This window comes from Siniperca chuatsi, linkage group LG11, assembly GCF_020085105.1.
Source record: "Siniperca chuatsi isolate FFG_IHB_CAS linkage group LG11, ASM2008510v1, whole genome shotgun sequence".
Lineage (NCBI taxonomy): Eukaryota > Metazoa > Chordata > Actinopteri > Centrarchiformes > Sinipercidae > Siniperca > Siniperca chuatsi.
In genome coordinates this window covers 11933253-11957201 of record NC_058052.1, presented here as the reverse complement: position 1 = coordinate 11957201, position 23949 = coordinate 11933253, and the positions used below count along the sequence as shown (strand labels likewise).

At 38.5% G+C, this 23949-nt stretch overlaps 1 long non-coding RNA gene across 3 annotated transcripts in view; it reads left to right on the top strand.

Moving 5' to 3' along the window:
• Nucleotides 1-22391, top strand: part of LOC122884496 — a 48772-nt gene extending 26381 nt beyond the window's left edge. For 2 of the 3 annotated variants that reach the window (XR_006379900.1, XR_006379901.1), the window contains 3 exons: nucleotides 14628-14691; nucleotides 14829-14935; nucleotides 15019-17176. This is a non-coding gene — a long non-coding RNA (uncharacterized LOC122884496). Of the gene's footprint in view, nucleotides 1-14627; nucleotides 14692-14828; nucleotides 14936-15018; nucleotides 17177-22188 lie in introns of those variants that run through there. The other variant, XR_006379902.1, reaches the window with a different exon arrangement.
• The last annotated feature ends 1558 nt before the right edge of the window (nucleotides 22392-23949 follow it).

Below are 23949 nucleotides of genomic sequence, written 5' to 3'. Positions count from 1 at the left end.
CACCCACACTGTTTTATTTCAAACAGTACAATATGCAAAATTTATAGTATTTTCTTTAATGCAGGTCATGACTTTTTTATGTAAAACTCTACAGTATAAAAACTTTCCACGTTTGAATAAGAAACTTTCATCACCCCGACTGTAAGGCTATTTTAATATCTTGAAAAACATTCTTCAGTTTTAGGACATTATGAATTAAAGGGTCTGTTAATGTAATGTAATCCAAACATTGTAACTGTAATACAATGACGAAGATCAAACGCTCTTCTCACATCACCCCAGTTTTAGCCTCCTTGCACTGGTTACCAATTTCTTTTAGAATCCATTTTAAAGTCTTTCTCATGGCTTACAAGGCTTTACATGGCTGCTAGCTGTTCCAGAGTCCAGGTTAAGGTCAACGGGTGATCGAGAGTTTGCTGTACTGGCACCTCAGCTTTGGAACAGTCTTTAAGTTAGTATTTGATCTGCTGACACTGTTTCTGCATTTAAATCCTTTCTTAAGACACATTTTTACAGACTTGCCTTTTCGCCTGACAACTAGTCTGATTTGTTTACATAATACAACTCTGTTGTGCACCCACCTGATTTTACATTTATTTTAATGGTTTCACTTGTTCTACCTTTTGGATGATTTATTTATAAATTTCTTTCTTTTAATTGTGTGTTTGTGTTTTGTTGTTCTTTTTTTAAAATTTGTGATTGTTGTTGTTTTTCATGCTGTTTATGGAAAGCACTTTGTGTTGAAATGCCAAACTTCTTAAATCAAATGATGTGGATAGATGGCACCTCTCTACTTGAAATCCCTTGAAAGAATCAGTGTGTGATGTTTCCAGCCAAGTTGGTGGGGACACAGTGATAATTGCACAAGTAGATGTTGTCATTTCTCTTCAGTAAAATACATCTGACAGGTACCAACAACTCAAGGGATCCAGCACAGCAATCCACATTGGTACTATTGCAAATGTCAAATGTTATATTCTGATTAACATGTTCATGAGATCAAATCTAACATGTTTATGTTATACAATGCCACTGCTTATCTAACACATTTTAATAGATTAATAACATCTATAAAATATATAAAATATATTTATATATTAATAAATATATTAATATATAAAATATATTTTATATATTAAATTAATAAAGAAGCTATTGCTCTTTTGACCAACACTAACGTTGCTCTAACCTAAAAAAAGTCTGCTATCAAACTCCAATGTGGCTGTAAAAATCTCAACCTGATGTTATTTATATGACTTACATTTGGTTAGGTGGCAAAACAACAAGAGTAGCTTCTTCTGAAATGGTGTTTTAGGGTGCATTTGTCCTTTCAACCTCAATCGTAGCCTTTACTTTACTTTTAGATTTCAAACACCAAAATTGCTTTTACTCAAGTACTGCTGTCGTGCCTTGCTGTGACATAAAGTTGTGGGATTGAAAGTGACCTGTTAACATTGTTTGTAGAGCATCAACACAACCGAGAAGAAGCTTCCCTCAGCAAAACAACAAGAAGTAGACATGCTGGATTTGACACAGACACTATATATATATATATATAAAAACTTTGTCCTTCACCCTCGTCCTTCGAGCTCGGGTCCTCTACCAGAGGCCTGGGAGCTTGAGGGTTCTGCGCAGTATCTTTGCTGTTCCCAGTACTGCACTCTTCTGGACCGAGATGTCTGGTGTTCTTCCAGGGATCTGCTGTAGCCACTCCTCCAGTTTGGGGGTCACTGCCCCGATAAATATATAAATATATATATATATAAATTTAAATAAAAAATAGATACATACTGACCTTAATGGCCTTGTGTAATTTCCTACAAGGCCCTTTATCATTATCGTCAATCATGAGGACTGGTTAAAGGCAGACCACATTTTCTTCTAGTATGATTTCTCCAGATGTGGATATATTTTTACTGTTACATTCCATGTGGTCAACACAGCTACATGTTTGGACGTGAATAGGAGAAAATATAGAGGAAAACATTGGGCATGGTAACTTCCAACAGCTCCAGTGGTTTGTGTAGTCACTTGACTGTAATGCAGGCAGACACAGATGAGACATAAGCAGTTCATCTCTTCAGCAATACATTTATGTTGGAGGTTGTTAAAGTCTAGAAATAGAAAATTCAGTGTAGTTGTAGCTATTACAAATATAAAAGCCTGTCAGGATCTTTTCATGGTAGAGTGTAAGTGAGCCTTACCTAGCTATCCCACAGACATTTTGGTAACTGATCTAGTGAGCAGCAATAGAATCCATTACACAGACACAGATCCACAGACTTAATGTGAAATTGAACCTGTCCTGCATGAATATTATTCAACATGAGAAATGCACATTTTATTTTAACTGTAGACATTGCAGCTTTATATGGTGTTTTCTTTTAGCATCCTATTTAGATTGTCTTTACCCAGGCTGCCGATGCTTTCTGAAAGGATACTGTATATACTGTAGATCAGTGCTTCTCCAGAAATCTAGTGTACTTTGGCTTTTCACTATATGTTATATTTAGTCAAAGAACATTATGAGCCATGGCCATTGTTTAGCTTTGCTGTGCCTCTTGTGTTGCTAATCTGGCCAGCTGCTAAATCGCTACGATTGTCCTGCTGCAGTAAATCAGTCAGTTTCCAGGTATAGATTTATAATGTTTTGTTCTTCTCATGGTAATCTTATCTTTCCTCTTCTTTTTCCCTTTCTTTTCCCTGCTTGTATCCTCCACTCCCCACCAACCCCACAAAAGAGGGGAGTATTAATCAAAAGAACTGTGTCTCCCCATTCCCTCCTAATAAGTAGTGAGTGAATGCATGGCTGCCTCCATCACAAATAGCAATGAGACCTTAGACTCCATTACCACAGGTTTGTTAATTCATGAAGTGGGTTTTTTCTTGTCCCCTCCTCTCAGAGGTCTCTGCTTTCACATGCCCTCTTTCCTTATTCTCCTTGATTCTTGATATATTTTGTACCCTGGCACTTTCGCTCCTCTCATTTCATTGTCATATTTAAGGCAAATGAACATCGTTTCATTTAGGAGTGCTTCCAGTCCAAACCATGTCCCGCTACATAATTCAGCAGTGTACAAGGTACAAGTTATTTCTGGACATGCAGGAATAACAGAGAAGCAATCATGACACTTTGAGAGCCTTCTGCTGGCTAATGGACTTAAATGGCATGAGGAGGAAGACTAACATCATTCAGCAACATTTAGTCTCTGAACTTCTTGCTTTTTAAGATTCCTATTTCCTGAATTTTTTTCTGCATTTTTATCTGAAGAAACTAGGCTTACCTAAAAGTGCATACAGTGTTCTGTTTTGCAGTTGGTACACTGTTCCTGCATTTATCTGAACTTAACTTAACTCGTTAGTTCCAAATAAGAAAATATGTCCTTTGTCTAACCTGGTAATTACGTTGCATTTGTAATTTTGTAGGTATTGTTTAAGGGTAATTATATGGAAGAGTTCTTAAAGGACAGAGAGTTAAGATGAACAGTAAAGAGTAAACTGAAGCAAATGTTCTGGCACTGTTGGTATTTTTATGCATGTCTAATCTAATTTAAAATGCATATCATTTTGTGATTCTGCATCATCTCCTTTTCTGAATCTCAACATTTAAAGCAGTGGTTTGACATTTTGGGAAATATGCTTATACCCTTTCTTGCCGAGAGTTAGATGAGCTTTTTGGGTGTTGGTAGGTGGATTTTGTTACCTTCGGACAGAGCCAGGCTAGCTGTTTCCCCCTGTTTCCAGTATTTATGCTAAGCTGAGCTAACCAGCTGCTGTCTGTAGCTTCATATTTAGTGTACATACATGACAGTGGTATCTTTTCATGTAACGCTATAATATGTATATTTCCCAAAATGTCAAACTATTCCTTTACCTTGGACCTGAAGCACCTCATTAAGGGCATTACTTAAATACTAAAATAGCTTTTTGTTTCACAATATTTTTTTTAATACCTTTTTTAATTAAACAATGGAATATAATTTTGCTACATCAGTGATCCACATGTAGAGTGCAGGTAAAGGCTGTTAAATCTTTTCTTGGATTGTTGAACCAGCTGCTCTTGATACAATAATATCTGCTGCCTGCAGCCTGTGGTCATTGCGCCTGAGCCTTCCTGCTGTCACTGACATAGATTGAGGACCCCAGTAATATTTGCAGAGCTCATTTGCACTCTGTGTGGCACATGAAATTGCCATTGACTGCAATCCTGCAAGCTCTCAATGGCCTCACATCGACAGTGCTTGTTAAAACTACACCACGAATAAGTCCTAGGATAGGGACACACGCCTCAGGGGAGTCCGAGATGGCTAACAAGCACATTAGGTATGGCAACTATGTTGTGCCCATTGTTTACACCCACACTCAAGGCACACATGCACATGGACACACACTCACACACATAGGCCTAAAACTGAAGCGTTGAAGGGAAATAGAGAGGGAGTAGGACAGGAGAGAGTAAAATTAGCTTATTAGGCAAAACACTTAATGCAGGCTGCAGCTTTCAGGTTAAGGATCGCACACAGGACAAGTTCCAACAAAAGATCAGGTAGTCAGGATAATGATTGTAAAGTGGTTTTGAGGTAGCAATTAGCTGTCAGCCGTCGCAATAAGAGCTGTTTGTCTTGTCTGATAGTCTATAATAAAAGAAACTCTTGTTCATACAGTTTCCTCTCTCCACCTCTATCCCTCTGTGCTCCTCCTCTGCACTCTGGTGCATTGCCAGAAAATCAGATTTCTCACATGGGCAACTTTTCTCCTACTGAGAGATTATTTCAATAAAAAAATAAACAGTCTTCCCCCGCAAGGCATGATCCACACAAAGAATGTGGCTTTAAGAATGAATAATGCATATGCTCACTGTTAAATTGTATCTATAGCTTAAAAGAAAGGGGAGGAAAAATATATGTCTTGCTGCCAATCTGAAATGTGTTAAATCATCAAGAAATGTTATAACATGTGTTATTTCTGCTGCGTTTGAAAAAAACAAATTTACAGTTAAGGGAGGGGACATAAAAGCAACATGACATAACAGTAAAAAAAAAAGCTATTTTCTAAGCTAAGTCTTGCAGGCTTTGTCTTTGTGACCTACTGTGCTTGCCTCTGTGCAGGCTCTTTGGTTTAAAAACAATCATTAAATATAATCAGTAAAAATAAGCATTTGGTATCGTAATTCTGTTTTGCTATGCACTTTAACCAACATATCATCAGTCCTGTGTTAATAAAGGATAATAGGTGCATTAAATATGAAACATAATCTAAAACGTATATCAAAGTGTAGCCTCTGAGAAGCATTTAATGGACACATATGAGCTACAAAGCAGCCAAAAATACATTAGAAGATTATTCTTTATCCCTGTCTCCTGGATCCTGATGTTTTTAATTAGTGCCTGTGCTCTAAGATATTGTACTTGCAACTGGAGTCCTCCCTGTAGGAATTTTATTCATCAACATCTGCCCTGACTCCAGCATTAATTAAACTCTTAAATTATCAACAAGCCAATTATAGTATCATACAATCAAACCCCAGGTGATGGTGTAGTTTTTTTGTAGAACTCAAATTTCTTACAGCTTTAAAGGATTCTTTTAAGATGCAGCTTTTTTAAGCCCAGAGAGTGAGTACAGGTTAAACTACGTTAAATGTTAACAATGTTGTTGTTTTTTTATCAACCATGTTCTCATGCTCTTGTAACATTTGCAGGTTGCCTTCAAAAATATTGCCTCGGGTAATGGAACTCAAACATGTTGGGTATCAGCCCAGTGAGTCTATTTGGCTGGCACCCAGCACTATTTCCATTAATCCCCATTGAAATTTTGGCAGGTGAGGATAATTTGGCACAGTCACAGTCTGAATGGTAACAAGAAGGAGAAAGCATGAGAGAAAATTATTGTCACAAGCCATCACAATGACGCTAGACTGGGATCATAACACTTGAGTGACATGTATTTCCCAGTATAAATAAATAAATTATAAGTTGAATATTTTGCTGCACGTAAATTCATCTGATCTAGTCTAATTCTGTCATCCTTCCAGAAATGTTCTGCCCATAGACTCCCACTGTAAATGGACTAACAGTGTTAGTGTTACCAGTAACACATAACAGATTACTTTTTTCAATAACAAGCGATGTAAAGGATGACAATTTGACATTCAGTCATATATTTAGAGCTGGAATGAGTTGTCAATTAACTGATTAGATGATTGACAGAAAATTAATCAACTATACTGATTCATGTGATTGTGTAAATAATTTTTCAAGCAAAAATGCCAAATATTCTCTGGTTGCAGATCCTGAGGATGTGAGGATTTGCTATTGTTGTTTAATTTGATTGTAAACTGGATATCTTTGGGTTTTGGACTGTTGATCAGACAAATCAAGACATCTGAAGTTGTTAGTTTGTTTGTTACTTTGGGTCTGGGAAAAAACAACCTGCAGATTAATCGATAATGGAAATAATCGTTAGTTGCATCCCTAATACAGCTACTAAACCATTTACAGAAACATGCACATACATTAGTAATTGGTGACGGTAATATTTTATTAACAGTATCATACAATTATGTTAATTAGTAACTATAATTTTTTTCTGCATTTGCAGATGCATTTCAGAGTAAAATTATTTTAGATAACTGCCGCCAGTGTAAGAGGGCAGGAGGGACCAGCCAAACCACCTGCCAAAACAGACCATTAGCAACTCACACACTGATCAAACCCACATCCCCATTATCTCAACCAGCCTCTTCATTTCTCATGCGCAGAGCCATGTGAATTGTCACTCATATCGCCCATCTTTATTCTGCTGATCTGATTACAGTTTGCATTTTCAATTTTGGGGGGAACTGATTTTCAGATTGAGTTTGAAATGTGGACTGATTGTGAATGAAGTGAACAAGAGCTGGATGCATGGAGAAACGCCAGAGATGCTGCGGTCCACGGCTCTGGAGGAGCACATCTGGAGCCCCTCCAAGAGCCCTGGGGCCGTCGCGAAGAGGAGCTCCACTCCTCGGCTCCGTCAGAAGCAGGGAGGGGGGAGAGAGAGCATTTAAGAAAACAAGAAGAAAAGAGAGAGAGAGAGAGAGAGTTGGCTGGCAGGGTCCGATTTGTTGTGTTGAGCAGCTGTTCCTTGCAGAGCTTACTGTTTCATCAGCCCTCAAAGAGATACTTTGTCAAATATCCACTATAGCTCACAGACATTCTGTATCCTTATAACGTGTTTATCTGTCACTCTATTCCAAAATAATACATCAGTGATGTAAAATTGATCATTCTGCTTCACTATAAGGGGGCGGAAACAAGCGCAATCACCAAGAATCTGCACATTTTCAATTAAAATTAAATGCAAATTTGTTGTTTGGATCTCTTTGAAAAATGTTCAGAGGGAGGGATTGAGCCCTTTGTGAGGATGGTGAGTGTGAGGTTAAAGGCAGGGTGCAGGCAGAAATAGCACCAAGCTCAGGGCATGCAGAACAACTTGTGTGTGCAAGAGGTGATGTGGAAAAGGCGTCTTTTTGGAGGCACAGAAGATGATGCCTTATTTGGATTCAGTTAATTAGAAAGGTTGATTGATTTGATGGCACTAGCGGGGCGGGACAGCAAAGCGCACTGATCTGTGAAGGAGTCCATGCTCTGGTCGATATTTACGCCTTCCAGGGAAGCTTTAATAACAACATTAAAGGCTCTATGAAGAAGCCCCGCGTCCTTTTTTGTGTTTGTCTTCCAGGACACACAGTCTACACTTGATTACATGAATCCTTTTCAAATAAATTTCAATTTGCTCTAACATTGACTCTGCTCCAAATATCTGCTGAAAGACTGTGGTGACTTTAGTTTACAGTATGCACTTGTATCAAAGAGCATTGATTTTTATTTGAGAGACAGGAATAAGCCAGCTGTTTATGACTCGTGGTTGTTGAAGAGGTTATAAACCTCTTCTGATGATGATGATGCACTTCATGCCACATCTACTTTGGGACTAGCTTGTGTATTAAAGCCAGACTCATGTTGAGCTGCTCTGCTCTGAGTTTATACATTATTTTCTTTACTCCGTATCAGTTTAACTGCATTAAATCCAACACTAGGTCTATGTGAATTTAAACCTTTCTAATCATAAACCTTTTTCTAATCTTTGACATGAATAGACAGAGAAATCCAGTGAGTATCCCATCACTGCCGTTGAGTTAAAAACTCATAACTCTGATTTTAGATTTGTTTTTTCTTAGAGTTCAGCTGAAGTTGAACATTTGAGTCATGCTTTTAAACTATTTGAGGACATTCTGCAGACCATGGGCTTATCAACTTTTCCAAACCAAACACAGCTGCAAGCAACGATATAAGAGTTATGAGAGAGTGAAACTTTATGCATGTATTTTGGAAGGACATAGGTAAAATAATTGACACAAAGATACTGAATGCACTTTCTGTATGTTAGTTGTTGTATGTTAGAAGGAAACATGAACAGCTCAGAAAACACACTTAATGTTGGTTTACTAGCTTGATATGTGATGACTTTTATTCATTTTATGAGAACTGCTATAAACGCTACAGAAAATGACGCATTACCTCTGTTTGGGAACCCAGCTCAGAAACTCTGTATCTGTGATTGGTGACAGGACAGCACTACCCCTCACACATGCCAAATAAGTATTTTCAAGATGAATTGCTTGCTTGAATAAAGATTTCAAACAGGGAGTTAGACCTCTCTGGAGTGGAACTAACCAAAAACATAAGTAGCGTCACTGTGTAGGATAAAATACTGTACCCTTCTTTGTATATGAATGACTTTTTGGCTAATGAAAGGAATATATATTTGGTCATGCATATCCCATATAACAAATAAAACATGAAATATGTCCTTATTGTGGTGTAATGACAATACTTTATGCTCATTTATGTATTTTGTCACCTTCATCAAATGACTAGCAAAGTTTGTGGCAAAGGGAAGAGTTACCACTTAAATAATTTTCGACATATTGGGCTTTAATAAGGTCAGAGTAAAAGCAAAAAAGGAATTGTTTAAATAGGAAAAAAAAGGTTAATTTTTCATTATTTTTTCACATACAGCAGTCGGGACTGTGGGACCCAGAAAAATGAGGAAGTAAAATCAATCTCAACAAAACACAACGGTTAATGGTGATGCTCTAAGTGTCTTCCGTGCCCTCTCATTGCCTTTTAAGAAATAGGAAAATGAAGAGGAAGAAAAAGAAGGCACTCAGGTGCACATTACATGCATGAACACAAAATGAATTGTGATCAATCTGAAAGCAAGACTTCTTTCTTAATTTTTGAGAGGTTGACATTTTGGAGGTGAATGCTTTCACACAAGCAAATTAAATATTCATGTGCACCTGAAAATATAGACAGATAGACAGGTCTAGATATACATGAGCTCACATACACACACACACCCTTAAACAAACAATAAAAGTCAATCATTTTCTTCTGACATCCAAATTAAAACTAAGCGTCCCCCAGAGGATTGTATTACCGGAGGGGTGCGTTCTTATGACAGCTTCATCACAGTAGTATGAAATGCAGACTGGGCCAGAGGGACACTATTGTTTACCCCCACACCATTACCAACTATTCCCTCTTATAAATCATTCCTTGCATTCTCTCAGTCTGTTTTTTTTTCACTCTGTTTCTGGTGGTTTATTAATACTTGCACCCTTCACGCTCGGCTGAACGAGATGAGCTCCAGACTTCTGGTATCATCCATGCACCTTGTCATGCGGAATTGATCTTGCTTTGTTGCTTTTGGGCATCGACTCTCTGACAATGCCCAAAACTATGATTGGCAGACGCCTCATGTACGTACAGTATAGTGTGTTACTTATGCAACAGAGCCTGTCAGAAAGTCTGAGTTTGATCATGCTGCATTCATGCTCCACATAGTCAATAAAACACATTTGGGAAACTGTCTCAGTCATTGGTTTTCTGACCCAAAGTTTTATATTTTATATCTATAGTTTTATGAGCAAGGTATTTTATATTTTCTTTTAAATGTGCTAAATTGCATCATACATGTATTTTTCTGTCAAAATTCTGTTTTCATTTTCAGATTTATTTTAGTCCTTTCATTTTGTGTCCATATTCTTCACATTTAGAAAAGTACATCACATTTCACTTGAATCTCATTAAATTTGAAGAATAAGTCGTCAACTTGCCACCAAGCAGTAGGCGATTTGAGGGGGGAAAATCCAGCCCCCCTCCCCCCAGCTCCATCCCCTAGTAGCAGAGGAGTTGTTTAGCTGAATATGTTAGTCTAGTCTGCCTGACTCATTGATCCTTTATCTGATTGAGGTTTGTCCAAGTTAGAATTTATGGCCCCGACCGTGGCTCTGAAATATCAGTAGCCTAACTGGGCTGTGTATTGATAAATCCATGGTGGTAAAGTAGCAGACGGATTTGCAATTGCGACTTAGTACAGTACAGCAGTACTCACTACTCAGCTTTGTAGTGGTTTGGCAGAGTACTACAGTACGCATATTTAATCTATACTTATATATATACATATATATCTGACTTTATGTTTATTCATTTTATTGCAGTATGCAAGTTTTCCATCCATCCATCCATTTTCTACCGCTTGGTCCCGTTAGGGGTCGCGGGTGACTGGAGCCTATCCCAGTGACTCTGGGCCTTAGGCAGGGTACACCCTGGACAGTGGCCAACTCGTCGCAGGGCTAACACAGACACAGACAAGGACAGACAACCATTCAATACGGGCAATTTAGAGTTATCAATTAACCTACACATGTATGCAAGTTTTGTTTACTTTTGTTTTTGTGTTGGTGGCACAGGCAACAAAGACATCTGAATATCCTGGTGAATAAATAATGTCAAATTTCCAAACAGGGCAGAGCTTTAGTTTTCTGCCATATGGGATAATAAAATATTCTGAATCTCTGTTTTTGTCATAAGAGACTTTGCAATAATGAGCTGCTCTTTGCTTAAGTGAATCAACTTGTCTCACATGAATCTCTAAGCCACTCAATGTTTGTATTAAGAATCAATAATATCGATATCAGCAATCAGTACTGAACTCTCAAATTCCTGTTCCACTTCAAGGATTCTGAATTGCGCAAGAGCAAAAATACTCACATACAATACACTTAAATAGAATTCACATTTTATTTCTATGATGTGAGATTATTCAGTGAAAACAGAGATCTCAGGTCTGAAGCAGACATTCTCATAATTTATTTATTCATATATAATGTGTCAGAAAACACATTGTCAAACTCAGTCTTGTCTTCACTATACTGCAGTGTCCCTTGAGACAAAAACACTGGGGTTGACATGATGGTGACTTTTAAAACCTATAGTTTATTTATGTGGTTATATTTTGTTATATTGCTCAATACGTACACTATAGGTTGCTCAACAACCTTTCTATTTTAGGTGATTGGATACAAGCAAGTCTTTAGTTAGTTTTCTTTCTAAAAAGCGTTGTTTTGCTCAGGTTATTCAAGCAAGTGAGAGCTAATGCCAGCGTGATTTATTAAAAGAGCTGATGAGATATTGGCATTCTGTAAAGGCATGCATGTTGATTGGCTGCTTATTCTTGATGCTGCCTGTGACCTTTCCAGTCAGTCAGAGAAGAATATGAGGAGGCCCTACATGATGCTTTGGGATGTATTGACTTGTATTGTTTTCAGCAGATGGTAAGAGCCATTTCAAATCCCGGTGGAGGCTGAGAGGCCCTACAACACCCTTTGTTCCCCCACACACTTCAGGGCTGACGCGATAAAATCAATCTTGCCGAGACAGTGCTTCCCCCAGCAGCTAAGGGCCTAAATTTATTGTTCTAAATTAGGATCTGACCCAACACCTTTCTCTCAGAGGAGACAGGAAGTAGTACAATTTGGGAATGCAAACATCGGACACTAATGTCTGATCCCAACAATATATATTGCCAACTGATGTGGGAACTCATCTCTTTAATCCTCAAATACAACATTAGCTTCTGCCCTATGAACTACATATTGGTGGGGTTAGAACTGGTAGATGTAAGTATAATCTTGTATTTAATATTCATAGAAATATACTGTATATTACTGATGCTCATAATTAGTAACAGCTACAGCTACTCCTCCAACAAGATATCATAATGCAGTGATTCCAAACAGGGGTGCTTGTACTTCAGGGGGTACTTCTGCTTATGGTAGCTACATTGAAAAGCTTAATTCAAGACAGAAATAGTTTGCTAAAATTAATCAATAAACAGTTGAAATAGTTAGCTAATTGATAAACTGTTGAAACAGTTAGCTATAGTAATAGATAAATGGTTAAAATGTCCAGCTTCTGCCACTCTAATAGTACTAATACAAACCGTAGCAACCTAGGAACTCAATCGTGTGAAAGAAATATTGTAACAATTTCTTCTTTGATATATGCTAAATAATATCCACTTTATAATCCATTCATAAGGACATGTTTGGAACATGATTACTGTAATGTGTCTGATATTAACATGACATTTAACATAAAACAAAGGATTAGTGTATTTAGTGCAATTTCTCTCCCTTTATTTAGATAATTATTAAACAGTTTCCTTGATGCACAGAAGCCATACCAGAAAACTTTTATTGAAAGCTCTTAGCAGGGTGCATTTCTGTTCCTCCTTAAAATCTACCATTTGTTTGATGGTATCAATATGCTTAATGAGCTAGAAAATAACCTGCATTCAAATGGCAGCAGTTGGTGTCCAGTTAATCTATTGTGGTGGTGAAAAGTGATACACAATTGCTCAATTCAAGGGTAGCTGCTGCAATCAGAGCAAAACTAACCTCCTTATTAAGGATTTCAAGTTGTCATCTACATCAAAGAAGCTTCAAAAACTATTTGCCGTCTTTCAGAAAGTGTCTAGTTAGGGCGAAGCTGGTGTGGAGGTTTCCTGGATCAAAGATTTACGGAGGTCCAAATAAAACCTTTTGTTATTTTTTAAGGGCCAGATAAGGTCCACAATACTATCTCCGCATTATCCACACTATTGTTGTGGTTGTTTCTACTGCTCATGTAGTAGAAAAGCAACAACAGACAAACACATTACCTTAACCTCACCATCACGTGAAATGAAAGTAGATATTTGTTGGACTGTATTTGAGAACTATAGGCAATTATTCATCTTTGGAGCACTGGTCTCTTCTGCCTATTGGTCAGTTTACCCGCTGCAATTTTTTAGCCCTATAAAATAATCACAGATTGTTTTATTATATACTGTATGTTTTGCAAGATTTTTTTTTTTATATAAAGTATTACTTTAAGTTCAAAGTAAAGACACAAACGATAATTGAAGACTGACTGACTGACTTTTCAACTAAAATAAAAAGCAAAGTAAAGGTAAATATAATTTATAATGATTTAATAGAAAACCTTAAACAAGTTATTGAACACTTGTTACTCCAGTGCAAACATTACATATCATTAGTCATTATAATGATAGTGACTGTGTGCAATTATACACTTACCAAGATTTAATCTAAAGTCAAAGCTGCACGCAGTCTTACATCAAGTGTTTGATTACTGCTGCTCAACCCATTTAATTTGCCTTTAACCATGCTGACTTCCTTTACACAAGAGTCAATTTGTCCACTACAGGTTGATATACCTGCAGTGAAAACTGGCAACATTTAATTTATTTAATAATGTAACACTTAATTGATCTCTGTGGGGAAAATCTTCTATTTGCTTCCCTCCGCACCCTAAGGTCAGATTCCAGGGTCGACTTTAGAACAGCAGCCCTGAAGCTGCTCAAAGATAGACAGAGGTACAACAAAAGCACCTTAAATTCGGATGTTTGTGGTTAAAGGGGAGTCTCTAAATTCACCTTGCTGCTGGAGATGTCCTCATCTGCAGCACTATCGCCTTACCTTTTATCATTTCATTGTCAAATACTTTTTGATCTAAATAGGATCTGAAGTCCAATTTTTTTAGTCATATCAAACAGTCAGTAGGCAGGGTAGGCACTGCAGTTGTTTGGCTTTCAGCAACGCTGTCATACAAGTTTTAACCCCTATTTTACTGTACTGTTTCACAGTAGAAACTGCACAGCCATAAAACAGCATTTTGCAGTATGCAACTATATGCATGCAAATATTGAGTCCTGAGTATTTTTATGTATTCTGAAATTAGTTTGCCCTTTTACATTATTTTCCACATTGTTATTGAAAATGTCAATTAATAGGATTGTGACAGTGAAAGTTTAGAAAAATTATATTTAGTATTTTCCACTCATCAAGGCCCTCCCAGGTTCACGTTGCCTCCCTTCCAAGCCCCCCTCTCCCCATAGAAAATTATATAAATAAATAGTGATTAAAATGATGATAGTAAGGATAAATACAATGAAGTGAGTAGATATGTATATTTATTTATATAAATACAAACAAGATCCTACCAAAGACACATTTAAATCCCCCATTCATCATCTAACATTTGACATGCATTACTGCTTTGAGAAAAGAAAAACAACTCCTTCTAGACATTTCAGTTGGTTACTTGTTCATAATGCTGTTTACTTCAGCAACATGGGTCAGCGTTCAAATGCTCCATTTATTTTCCCATTGAGAAACTGATGCTCCATTAATTTTACAAAAAGAATAATAATATTCTCTTGTGCCCTCCTTACAGGGAAGGCAGAAGCTCTGTGAACCTGAACAGTAGACGTTTAAAACTATAAAACTGTGGTTTTCAGGTGCGTATATGCTTCACTGGCCTCCTCACACCTGTGCATCAGTATCATCACTCTGGCATATCTTTCAATCTGGACTGCCTGTAGGTCTAATTAAGCCAATAATTACCAACCCTCTCCTTGTGTTCTCCTTCATTCAGCTGTAGTCTGCAGTCTGGCGGTTTTCTAGCTCCTCAGCAGCTCCAGTTTGTGAAGTGGAGTAAAGAGTGGAAAGGGAAGAAATGCTTCAGAGAGATGACAAAGCAAGGTAAAACCCTGAGGTCCAGGTAATAGACGGCCTCGGACACTTGTTATGATATATGTCAGTGACACCCAGCTCCACCCCTGCAGACTGGTGTTTCCAGAGCAGCAGCTCGGCAGGGTGCTGGAGGAGGTGAGCCCTGCCTGTCTGTTGGATACTCCTCCTCTGTTCCACAGATGACCAGCGCAGCGTAAGGAAAAGCCCACCAGGAGCTCAAACAGTGAGAGTGGCGTTAGACACTCCCCAACCGCCTTACAGCATGACTGCCACTGCCCTTGACGTCTGAAACATGTATTGGATTAAAATATGTATCAGCACTTATTGGTAAGACAATCACTCTGCCTCTCCCTGTTTCGATTTCTTAGTTTTCCTTTTCAGGAAACATCGACAAAATCTCAGATCACTTCACACTGACATTTCAAGGGGAGGAGACGTATCAAGGCAGCGTGATAGTATGAATGGTATCCACTGCCAACAGCATCTCAGGCTGGATCCCAGTCCATCAGGCCATGAAATATTCATCCTTAAACCAAAAATGTCTGTCATGAATACTGTACAACACGACCCTTCCTGCATCCTGGAACACAGTAACAGCAGCACGATTAAATGTAGGCACGTCATTGTAGGATATAATGTTTTCTTGCTCAAACTGAATATGTAGATGTGTTTTACACTGTTTAGGATGCAGTGTAGTAATAACATAGCAGTGTGTAAGAAAGGAGCCTGAAGAAAGTCGCATTGCCTCAGTATCTTGTTTCCTGATAAGGCGGAGCTGTCAAAGTTGCATACTGTGTGCAGCAACATGTTTCTGTTGCACACAGCTCTGAATTCAAGCCAAATCCCTCGACTACCTGCCATCGGACATGGTACAGTTACCACAGGCCGTAGATATCCGCTTCCTTAGCACCCATTAGCAAGCAGCCGAGGATTTATCACTAATGTCAGGGAGGCATTAACAGACCTAATGAAATTTCACGTTGTTCTTCAAGCAATATTATCCCTGTGACCCCAGTCTTTTCACTACAGCAAGGTTTAACTGCTGAATGTCAAACAGCTGGCTAAGCCTGTGGCATCAAGCTTAGTTATGTGTTTTTTTTTATCTGTGCTCATTTGGATTTGTGTTCCTCTCAGAATAACAGAAAATAATGGCAACCCCCCCCCAAGCCCCTTTCAGTCTGAGGTGGGTTGCAAGTTAATGACATCGGGCCATGTTGCGCTTGGCTGCGTCCCCACACATAATTATGGTCTTATTGTCACAAAAATCGCCTGCACTTGCCTCTATAGCTGCTGTAACCCCCCCAAGATTAACGAAAAGGCAAATTATCTTTAGTGTGCTGGGGCTCCAACCATAACTGCCCTGAAATGAGTAATTAAAATTTAGCTTCATAACGATAGGTGCAGCCTGGAAATTAATTGCCATGCCTAAAAATACAAATTCTCATTTTGCATGAGATCCGCTGCCAGTGAGAAGATGTACAGTAGTTCATGTAGTGATAGTGCACTCACTTTTAAGTATTTGTATATTATCACAGTGTTTTTAAGTGTGTGGCCACATGAATGAGTGAGGAGAGAGGAGGGAACCCTGTTTACATGGCCATTAACTTTATAAACTATAATCTTAATACCATATAAAAGATATGAATCTAAAATACAGGCTATAATGTCCCATTTGTTTCTAATACAGTTTTTATTATTTGCTTTGTTATATCCTCCAATAAAACACAATAATCTTCTAGTTTATGTTATTGTCTAGAAGGTTTAAAAGACACATTTTGCACAACAGACAGTTTTGCCTGTGCTCAGAAATGATAAATTTTGCTTTGTCTGAGAATAGACTTCCTCTGTGGCCATCAACACAAACAGTAAACAACACCAAATGTAAAGTCTTTTCTGGTTCTGTGTACCTTCTGATAGAGGCTGTTCTCCTGGTGCAACACTGACTGTGTGAGCTTTCCGTTTTTAAAAAAATCAGTAGTTGTAAACCAATTCCCTGAAAGTGAGAAATTCTGCTGCATTTGCCACCACCCACGGCATTAGACAGCCTTCAAATGCAGGCAGTCTGAGGTTCAGAGTGGATACCTGATCACATTATGGGTTAGGGCAACTCGAGTTCAGCCATATCAAAGAGAATCCATTACATGTGCAGCACATGGAGAGGTGGGGCGGTGAGTTGACAAGGGCGAGAGAGCCCAAGAAGGTAGAGGCTTTTATTAAATAAACATTTTTTTTGGGGGGGGGGCAATTAAAACTCGGAGCAGGTTTGATATTGAATTTTTCTGTTAGTGGTTTCCAGCTCCTCAGTTGTTGAGCCGCCATTCCACAACACTGGGACGACTTGTGTGTAGTGAGGAGACACACAGAGGACTTGGAAAACTGTGAAACCAGGACACACACACCTCACTTGTCCCGCCTCCCCCTTCTGCAGACCTCTCCTGGGACTTACCTCCAAGTTCAGGTGGTTGGTCGTCATGGTAACTGCTGAAAGTGAGGGCTATTTGCATTGTTTCTGCTTTCATCTCTAAAACCATGTGATTATCCATACAGTACAGGTACCTGGGTTTATTTGTATGCTCCAGTCTATTTGTCTGTCCACCTGCTTGTCTATCTGCCGCTGCCAGAATCTGCCCTTATTCTTGACTGCTCTCTTCTTTGTCTGTCCAGTAGATCTTTGGACTATTCCTCCATTGCAGATTCTTTTACCTCATCTGCCTCTTTATCTGGTGCACAGCTGGAGTACTACATGTATCTGCACCCACTTTGTTCTGCACCCATTCTCCATTAATTACTAAATTACCACCACCACACACACAGATACAATGAGAAGCTCCTTATTTAAACGAGTTATTTACACACCTGACAGCATTCACAAAAAAGCCAATCCTTGTGTTGTGCTTGTATTATGTGACTGAACATTCATACTGCATGGGAAATGGGCAAGGATGGGCAAGCTTGATGACAATAATGGGATCTCAGTGCTGAGAGGAACACCCAGGTTTTGAGGAACACTTCTGACATCTGCTGGTCATGATGTGAACATCACAAAATTAACCTTATAAAAAAAAGGTAAAATAAACGGACCAAAGCTTGATGGTGGCAGGTAGAAGCAGAAACAGCAAATGTGGTTGACTAACATACTAAATGAATGCTCTACAGGAAAGACTGCAATTTATCATCATAAAACATGCAAATATTGAAATACAGGTAATTTTTTTATATAATTCGTTATTTAGAATAGCAATTGCAAATCCAACAGTGCAATTATGCATTAAGTCAACTTACATCTGCATCAAATTGTACTCTAGCACTACACATGCAAAAGAGCAAGTACACATACATTAATAAAAACCCAAACTATGTATGCACAATCTGCCATCCATTGACAATTTCTGCTTGAGCAAAGCACATGGTGTAATGATTATGCTGGAAATCTGAATACCAAGGTGGTTTCCTGTGAGATATCCTTCCCTTAAAAAAAGCTAAACCTGCTCCTCCACAGGCTCTCTGCTGCACTAATTGGGGGGATTTATAAGCTATCAAAAAGAAAGCTCAACATGTAAAGAAAATAGGCCGGTTTCAACATTGAAGTGCAGTTATTGGATGTGCAAACATCTGTCAGAAAAACTCTACCTGGAGCAAACATATCTCTCTGGATTTAATATGTTATCATAAAAATATGAGAGATTAAGGCCTGAGAGACTTTAATCTGTCCATATAGTGTATATATTTGAGCAAGATGAAAGTGAGAATACACAGAGAACTGCGAAAGGGCCCTGGAGTCTACAGTGTTTTATTGTATGTCTGGATATATGCCAGTATTTCATGAGGAGAGTAGCTGTTTGCCGAATTCACATATCCATATCCAACTGCTCTGTGTTTTGCCTACACCAATTCCCACCTCTCCACAGCATGGTTCATTTCAGAATAGTGGTGCTTTATAAAGTCATTGCTGGTGGAAAAGCCAATTTAACCTGTGAATGTTTTGTTTCAGAGCAGCAAACTTTCCAAACATTAGGGCCTAAACAACAGTCAGCAAGACTCGAAGATAGAAATAATAAGCCATTTGGTTTAGGTAGAATGTTATTTAGGAATGGAGGAGTGAATTTTTAAAAGTTATACATAGCAGCAAAAGCAGCTCTTAGATTTGCCAGTGCACCGCATATTTTAAAGATCAAAAGAGAGACTGATGAAGAGCAGTGAGACCGCATAAAAAATAGTAGCTCGTTGTGGGCCGTAAAAACCAAAACAAGAAGATAAAACGCGCTGTAGAGCTGAGGGGAACTGTCAAGTCGAGTGATTATTATCAGTGGATTCATCACTGGCAACACTCCTGTCACATTGCATATAAAAATATTGATTAGTGCAGCATTAAGAATTATTTTATGATGATTATCACATATATGAGAAGAGGACATCTCTATGAATTATGCTTAATTTGGAAAATAAAATCAGTATTTAAGGATGATGAAGTTTCTCTATACATAGCCTAAATGAACAAACAGCAACTAACTTTTTTTCTACATATATTAGTGTAAATACATTCCATCCTCCCACTGAAACTATGTCAGATTCCACTCATATACTTCCTTCAGTGAGCAACTCATGCCACAGGAGCAGTGGACCCACGAAGAAAACCCATGGGACAGTGAGTCATAGAGCAGACGCTGCAGACAGGATGTGAAGATATGATGGGCAGTGGAGAAACATGTGCTGGCACTGAGAGCTTAATCCGTCTTATCGATGACAAGTCAGCTTCTCCGTGGAAACCTACGATCGATGACACTTGACCCCCTTAAATAGCAGAAGCGGCGACACCCCTCTCATCTCCACATCTCGCCCAATTAGGATTGATTGCAGCACTACCACGCTCCTCTGTGGACGAGTGACTGCCGTTAGTTCCTCATCTTTGATAATGATGATGTTGCACATTGATCCCACAACAGCTGTCTGTTGTGCTGAAGAGTGGGTTGAAAATCACTGTTTTGTATTGTACCTGATTATAAAGTGATCTCTCATTCAACACTAAATCTCTAACTATATAAGAATGGATGCGAAGCCAGTTTATAAACACCTGAGAGACTGACTTCCACAGCAGCAACACTGAGGTAAGTACAGGATTAGGCTCCTACATTCCACATCACGAAAAACATACTATACTGTTTCAGTCAGAAAATGACGATACACAGAGATTTTTCTCATCTGTAACTAATTGTTCTGATTTATATGTAAATTCATAAAAAATGTTCTTCATAATGTTGTCAGGTTCCATAGAAAAATCTATCTCTGTCAAAAGCTCTTCAAAATATGTAATGGATGATTTCAGATGAATGTTGAAAACAAACACACATCAATAAAAACTCAATTTCTCTTCAATATTTTAAATCTGCTCACAAAAATTCGCTAAGAATTAGGATATGTGTTCAACGTGGTTTTGATGTAACGGTTGCCCAGTGGACACTGAGGAACTCTAAATTTCTTTCATCCTATCAATTATTTTTGTCTTGACTCGAGAACAAAAACACCTCACATGTGCACTAAAGAAACAACCAGGATCCTCACAAATCTGAACCACACTGAATATGGGAGGGATGCTTCTGTGCTCTGCTCAAGAGCTGTTGGGTATTTGGAATTTAACTTAATCAGCCTTAAAGACACACATCTCTGTCGCACAAGACATTATTAGTATAATCTACCCTCATGTGATTTGAGTTCTCCATAGTTTGGAGGACCAACATGTCATGCTGGAATTGTTTTCATTGATAGTCCAGATGACTTGTTGGACAATGTTGAACTTGTTTGCTTTTCTGGGCAGAAAGGTACCTGCAACCTGCTGGGAGGAGTGATTGCAGTTTTGGTGTGGATGATGTAGTAATCTGCAGCAGCTATGCAAAATCCTGCTGTATCAGATAACACTAGTTAGCTATGACAGAACAGAGATAATCATCAAGATTTATGATGTGTCATGAAAATAAAATATTAATTATTTATGCTGGCAATTAAAACAATGATTATTTAAGGTAAGCAAAGTTAAGATAACACTTGAGCATTACGATACATGGCCAGTATCAGACTTAACATATGCTAATCAGCATCATGCTCTGTTTGCATTAACCTGGGTAGAGGTGAGCTGACACCCAAAATTTTAAATCTCAAAAAATGCTTCCAAGTGTAGGGCTTGCCTGCCCTGACAAAATGTGTAAAACTATGATTTCTAAGGATGGAAATGGTAGACTACATCAGATGTTTTTGAAGTATATGTCAGCAACAAACAATGTATGTTTTATTGCTGTTATGTCACTTTAAGTAAAATTTTAATTGCGTGTTTATTAGTGAACAAGACACATTTCGAGTTTTATCAACTTAAGTATTTAACTTAAATGAATTTGGAAAAACACTAAATGAAACTGGAAAATCTAGTCATTGTAACTTAAAGTGATGAGTCAAATAGTGCAAAAAGTTGTGTTTTTTTTTTTCTTGAGGATTATAACCAAATTAACCGATTATACGATAATGCATTTCTACAAATAGAATAAATGTCATCATTTGTGACTTGGTTTGTGTGAATGTTCTGACCCGAAGGACTGGCTGATCGTTTTCTGAACAGAGTGCAGAGGAGCATGGTGTCTTATATATTTGTCAAATAAAGATCACCTGTTCAGTGTCCTCACATGGCCTCCTAACAATGTCATTGACCTTTTCTCTGACACCGACTGTATTTCAGTTTGCAGAATGCTCAAACAGCTAAAGCTGGGGCCCTGGAGATGCGGGTTGTGTGCCATGATTAACGCTCCCCTCTCCCAATCTCTGACAAGCACAAGGGCCACTCTACCCGTGTGATACACTTCTTCCCAAATTGAATCCTCTCCTTTTTTTTCTTGTTTGTGATGTAATCGCACTTGGTAGCACCGCTCCTCACAGCACACCTATCCTCTTTTCATTTCCAGCAATAAAGTATTATGTGTGAGCTGACTTCAGCAGCAGCTCCCAAAATGCGTTCGGCAGTTTTGAGGTCAATACGGGTATTCATCAGCGCTGTTCCCCGCTGAGTGTGTAATGATCAAAGTTTGTGTGCCACAGGCCCAGCACAATTTACAGCACCCCCAAGTGCCCTTGCCCATCACTCTGCATGGCACTAAGCTTATCATTGTTCAGACCAATTATATGACCCGGTGAGAGGAATACAATTGCTGTTCTGTACCAGTGGTTTGCCAAATAAATAAGTGCTTAATGACCCTCTCACTCCCCCTTTTCAACTTAATTAGGGGGGGAACAGATTTGCTGGATGGATGACTCCACAGCAACCGACAGTGAATCGGAAGCAGGGGACTGCCAGCTCTTCATCCGTTGTGTGTATTGGTCCATTCTGCAGCTGCTTGATTGCTGCCTGAGCCACTTAACTATAGCTGACCACCAGCAGGCCCAGCTGTGTGGCTGCAGCCATTTGAGCATCCTGCTGCAGCACGTCTGAGAGAAACAGACAAGACAATCATGTAAGCAATGCTGCAGGTTGCTGGACTGTGTCTCTTAGATGACATATTTATGTTTGTGTGTCATTGATGCATTGCAATCAAATATATTTGTCCACGACATTTTTTTTACAGTGACAACAAGGGACAGAAAATGAAGTTAATTCAGGCCAGTAATTCTGCATCTGGCTTACACAGGGTTTACAGCATGGAAAACACACTGTTCACAATTCATCATATTTGTTGGCAAATGTGGCCATTCACATTGCATGTGCATGTGTCATAGGCTTTAGACAAGAAGTGAATATTGAATTAATGACATTGCCTAGAATTGAAAGACAAAAGAATGACAATAAGACAAGTAAATAAATGTAGTGTCTGATGCAAGAATTGGTGGTGTTGATCGTCATCGGCTAAAATAGTTCTCCTGCTTTAAAAGCCTTTCCAACAAACCGTGTGCACAATGAATAAAGCCATTCACTTTGCCTTTCATCACACAAGGTCCTTAAAAAATCAGCAAAATAACCTCTGGTCCACATATATCTGCACAATCCATGTAAATGTCATGTAAAACACAGCAGAGGACAAAATTCAACAGCATCTGAGAATAAATACAACAAGATTAGGGTGCTTAAAGTGAAGGTGGTTTCCTCTCGTTCTTTGTGCCAGGCAATTACAGTTTTATTCAGTGACAGCTGGTTGGATGGACTTCTTTGTGTTAAAGGCTTCTGTATGACTGAGAGCGTTATGTGGTATTGAAGCACATGCTGCTTGTGTCTCAACATCATTACCTTTTTTTCATCTGTTCTGTTCTTTGATGCAAAGTCGGGCTTTGATTTTTGCCATATTATCTATTCTGTTGCTTTACAATAAGGTCCTAAGTAGTTACCAAGGAACAAGAAAGGAACAAGTCTACAAGTAATAATTAATTGATTGTGTCTGAAAAACTATATCTATATAGCATATTAAATTACTTGGGATTTTGGGAATCTGCATGTTGAATCATGAAAACACCAACGTTTGTTTGCTTTTTTGTTTGCAGGATTTAGATGAGAAGGTCTCATGTCAATACTTCATTTCTGTGTGTTCAGTAGGTAGAGGGGTCAAGGATGTGATTAGTCAGGCTTAGCACAAACACTGGAAGCAGGAGGGAGCTGAGCATCGAGGCCTTTGACACAGCAGACATTGCACAATACCAAGACCCTGAAACTGAAGGAGCTAAATGGAATTCAGCCATCATTCATTTAATATTTACACCTGTGCTTTTCCTACTGTGACATGTCAAAATGTCTTCTGTGAAAAAGGCCTATTCGATGTGTGCCTGTGACATCATCAGCCTAATTGATGCAACTGAGCAATCAGCTGGCACGCCTGGTATTTAATAGCTGTTGATTCCTAGCTGCCTCTACCTACTTCTGATGATGATTTTCAAGTAAAACCAAAAGCTTGAAACTGCAAATGTAGCTAAGATTTTAAATGTTCTAAATATCAGGAGGGAAGTGCAGAAAATATGACTTCCAGCAGTTCCAAAATGTCAATGTTTTACATTACATCCGA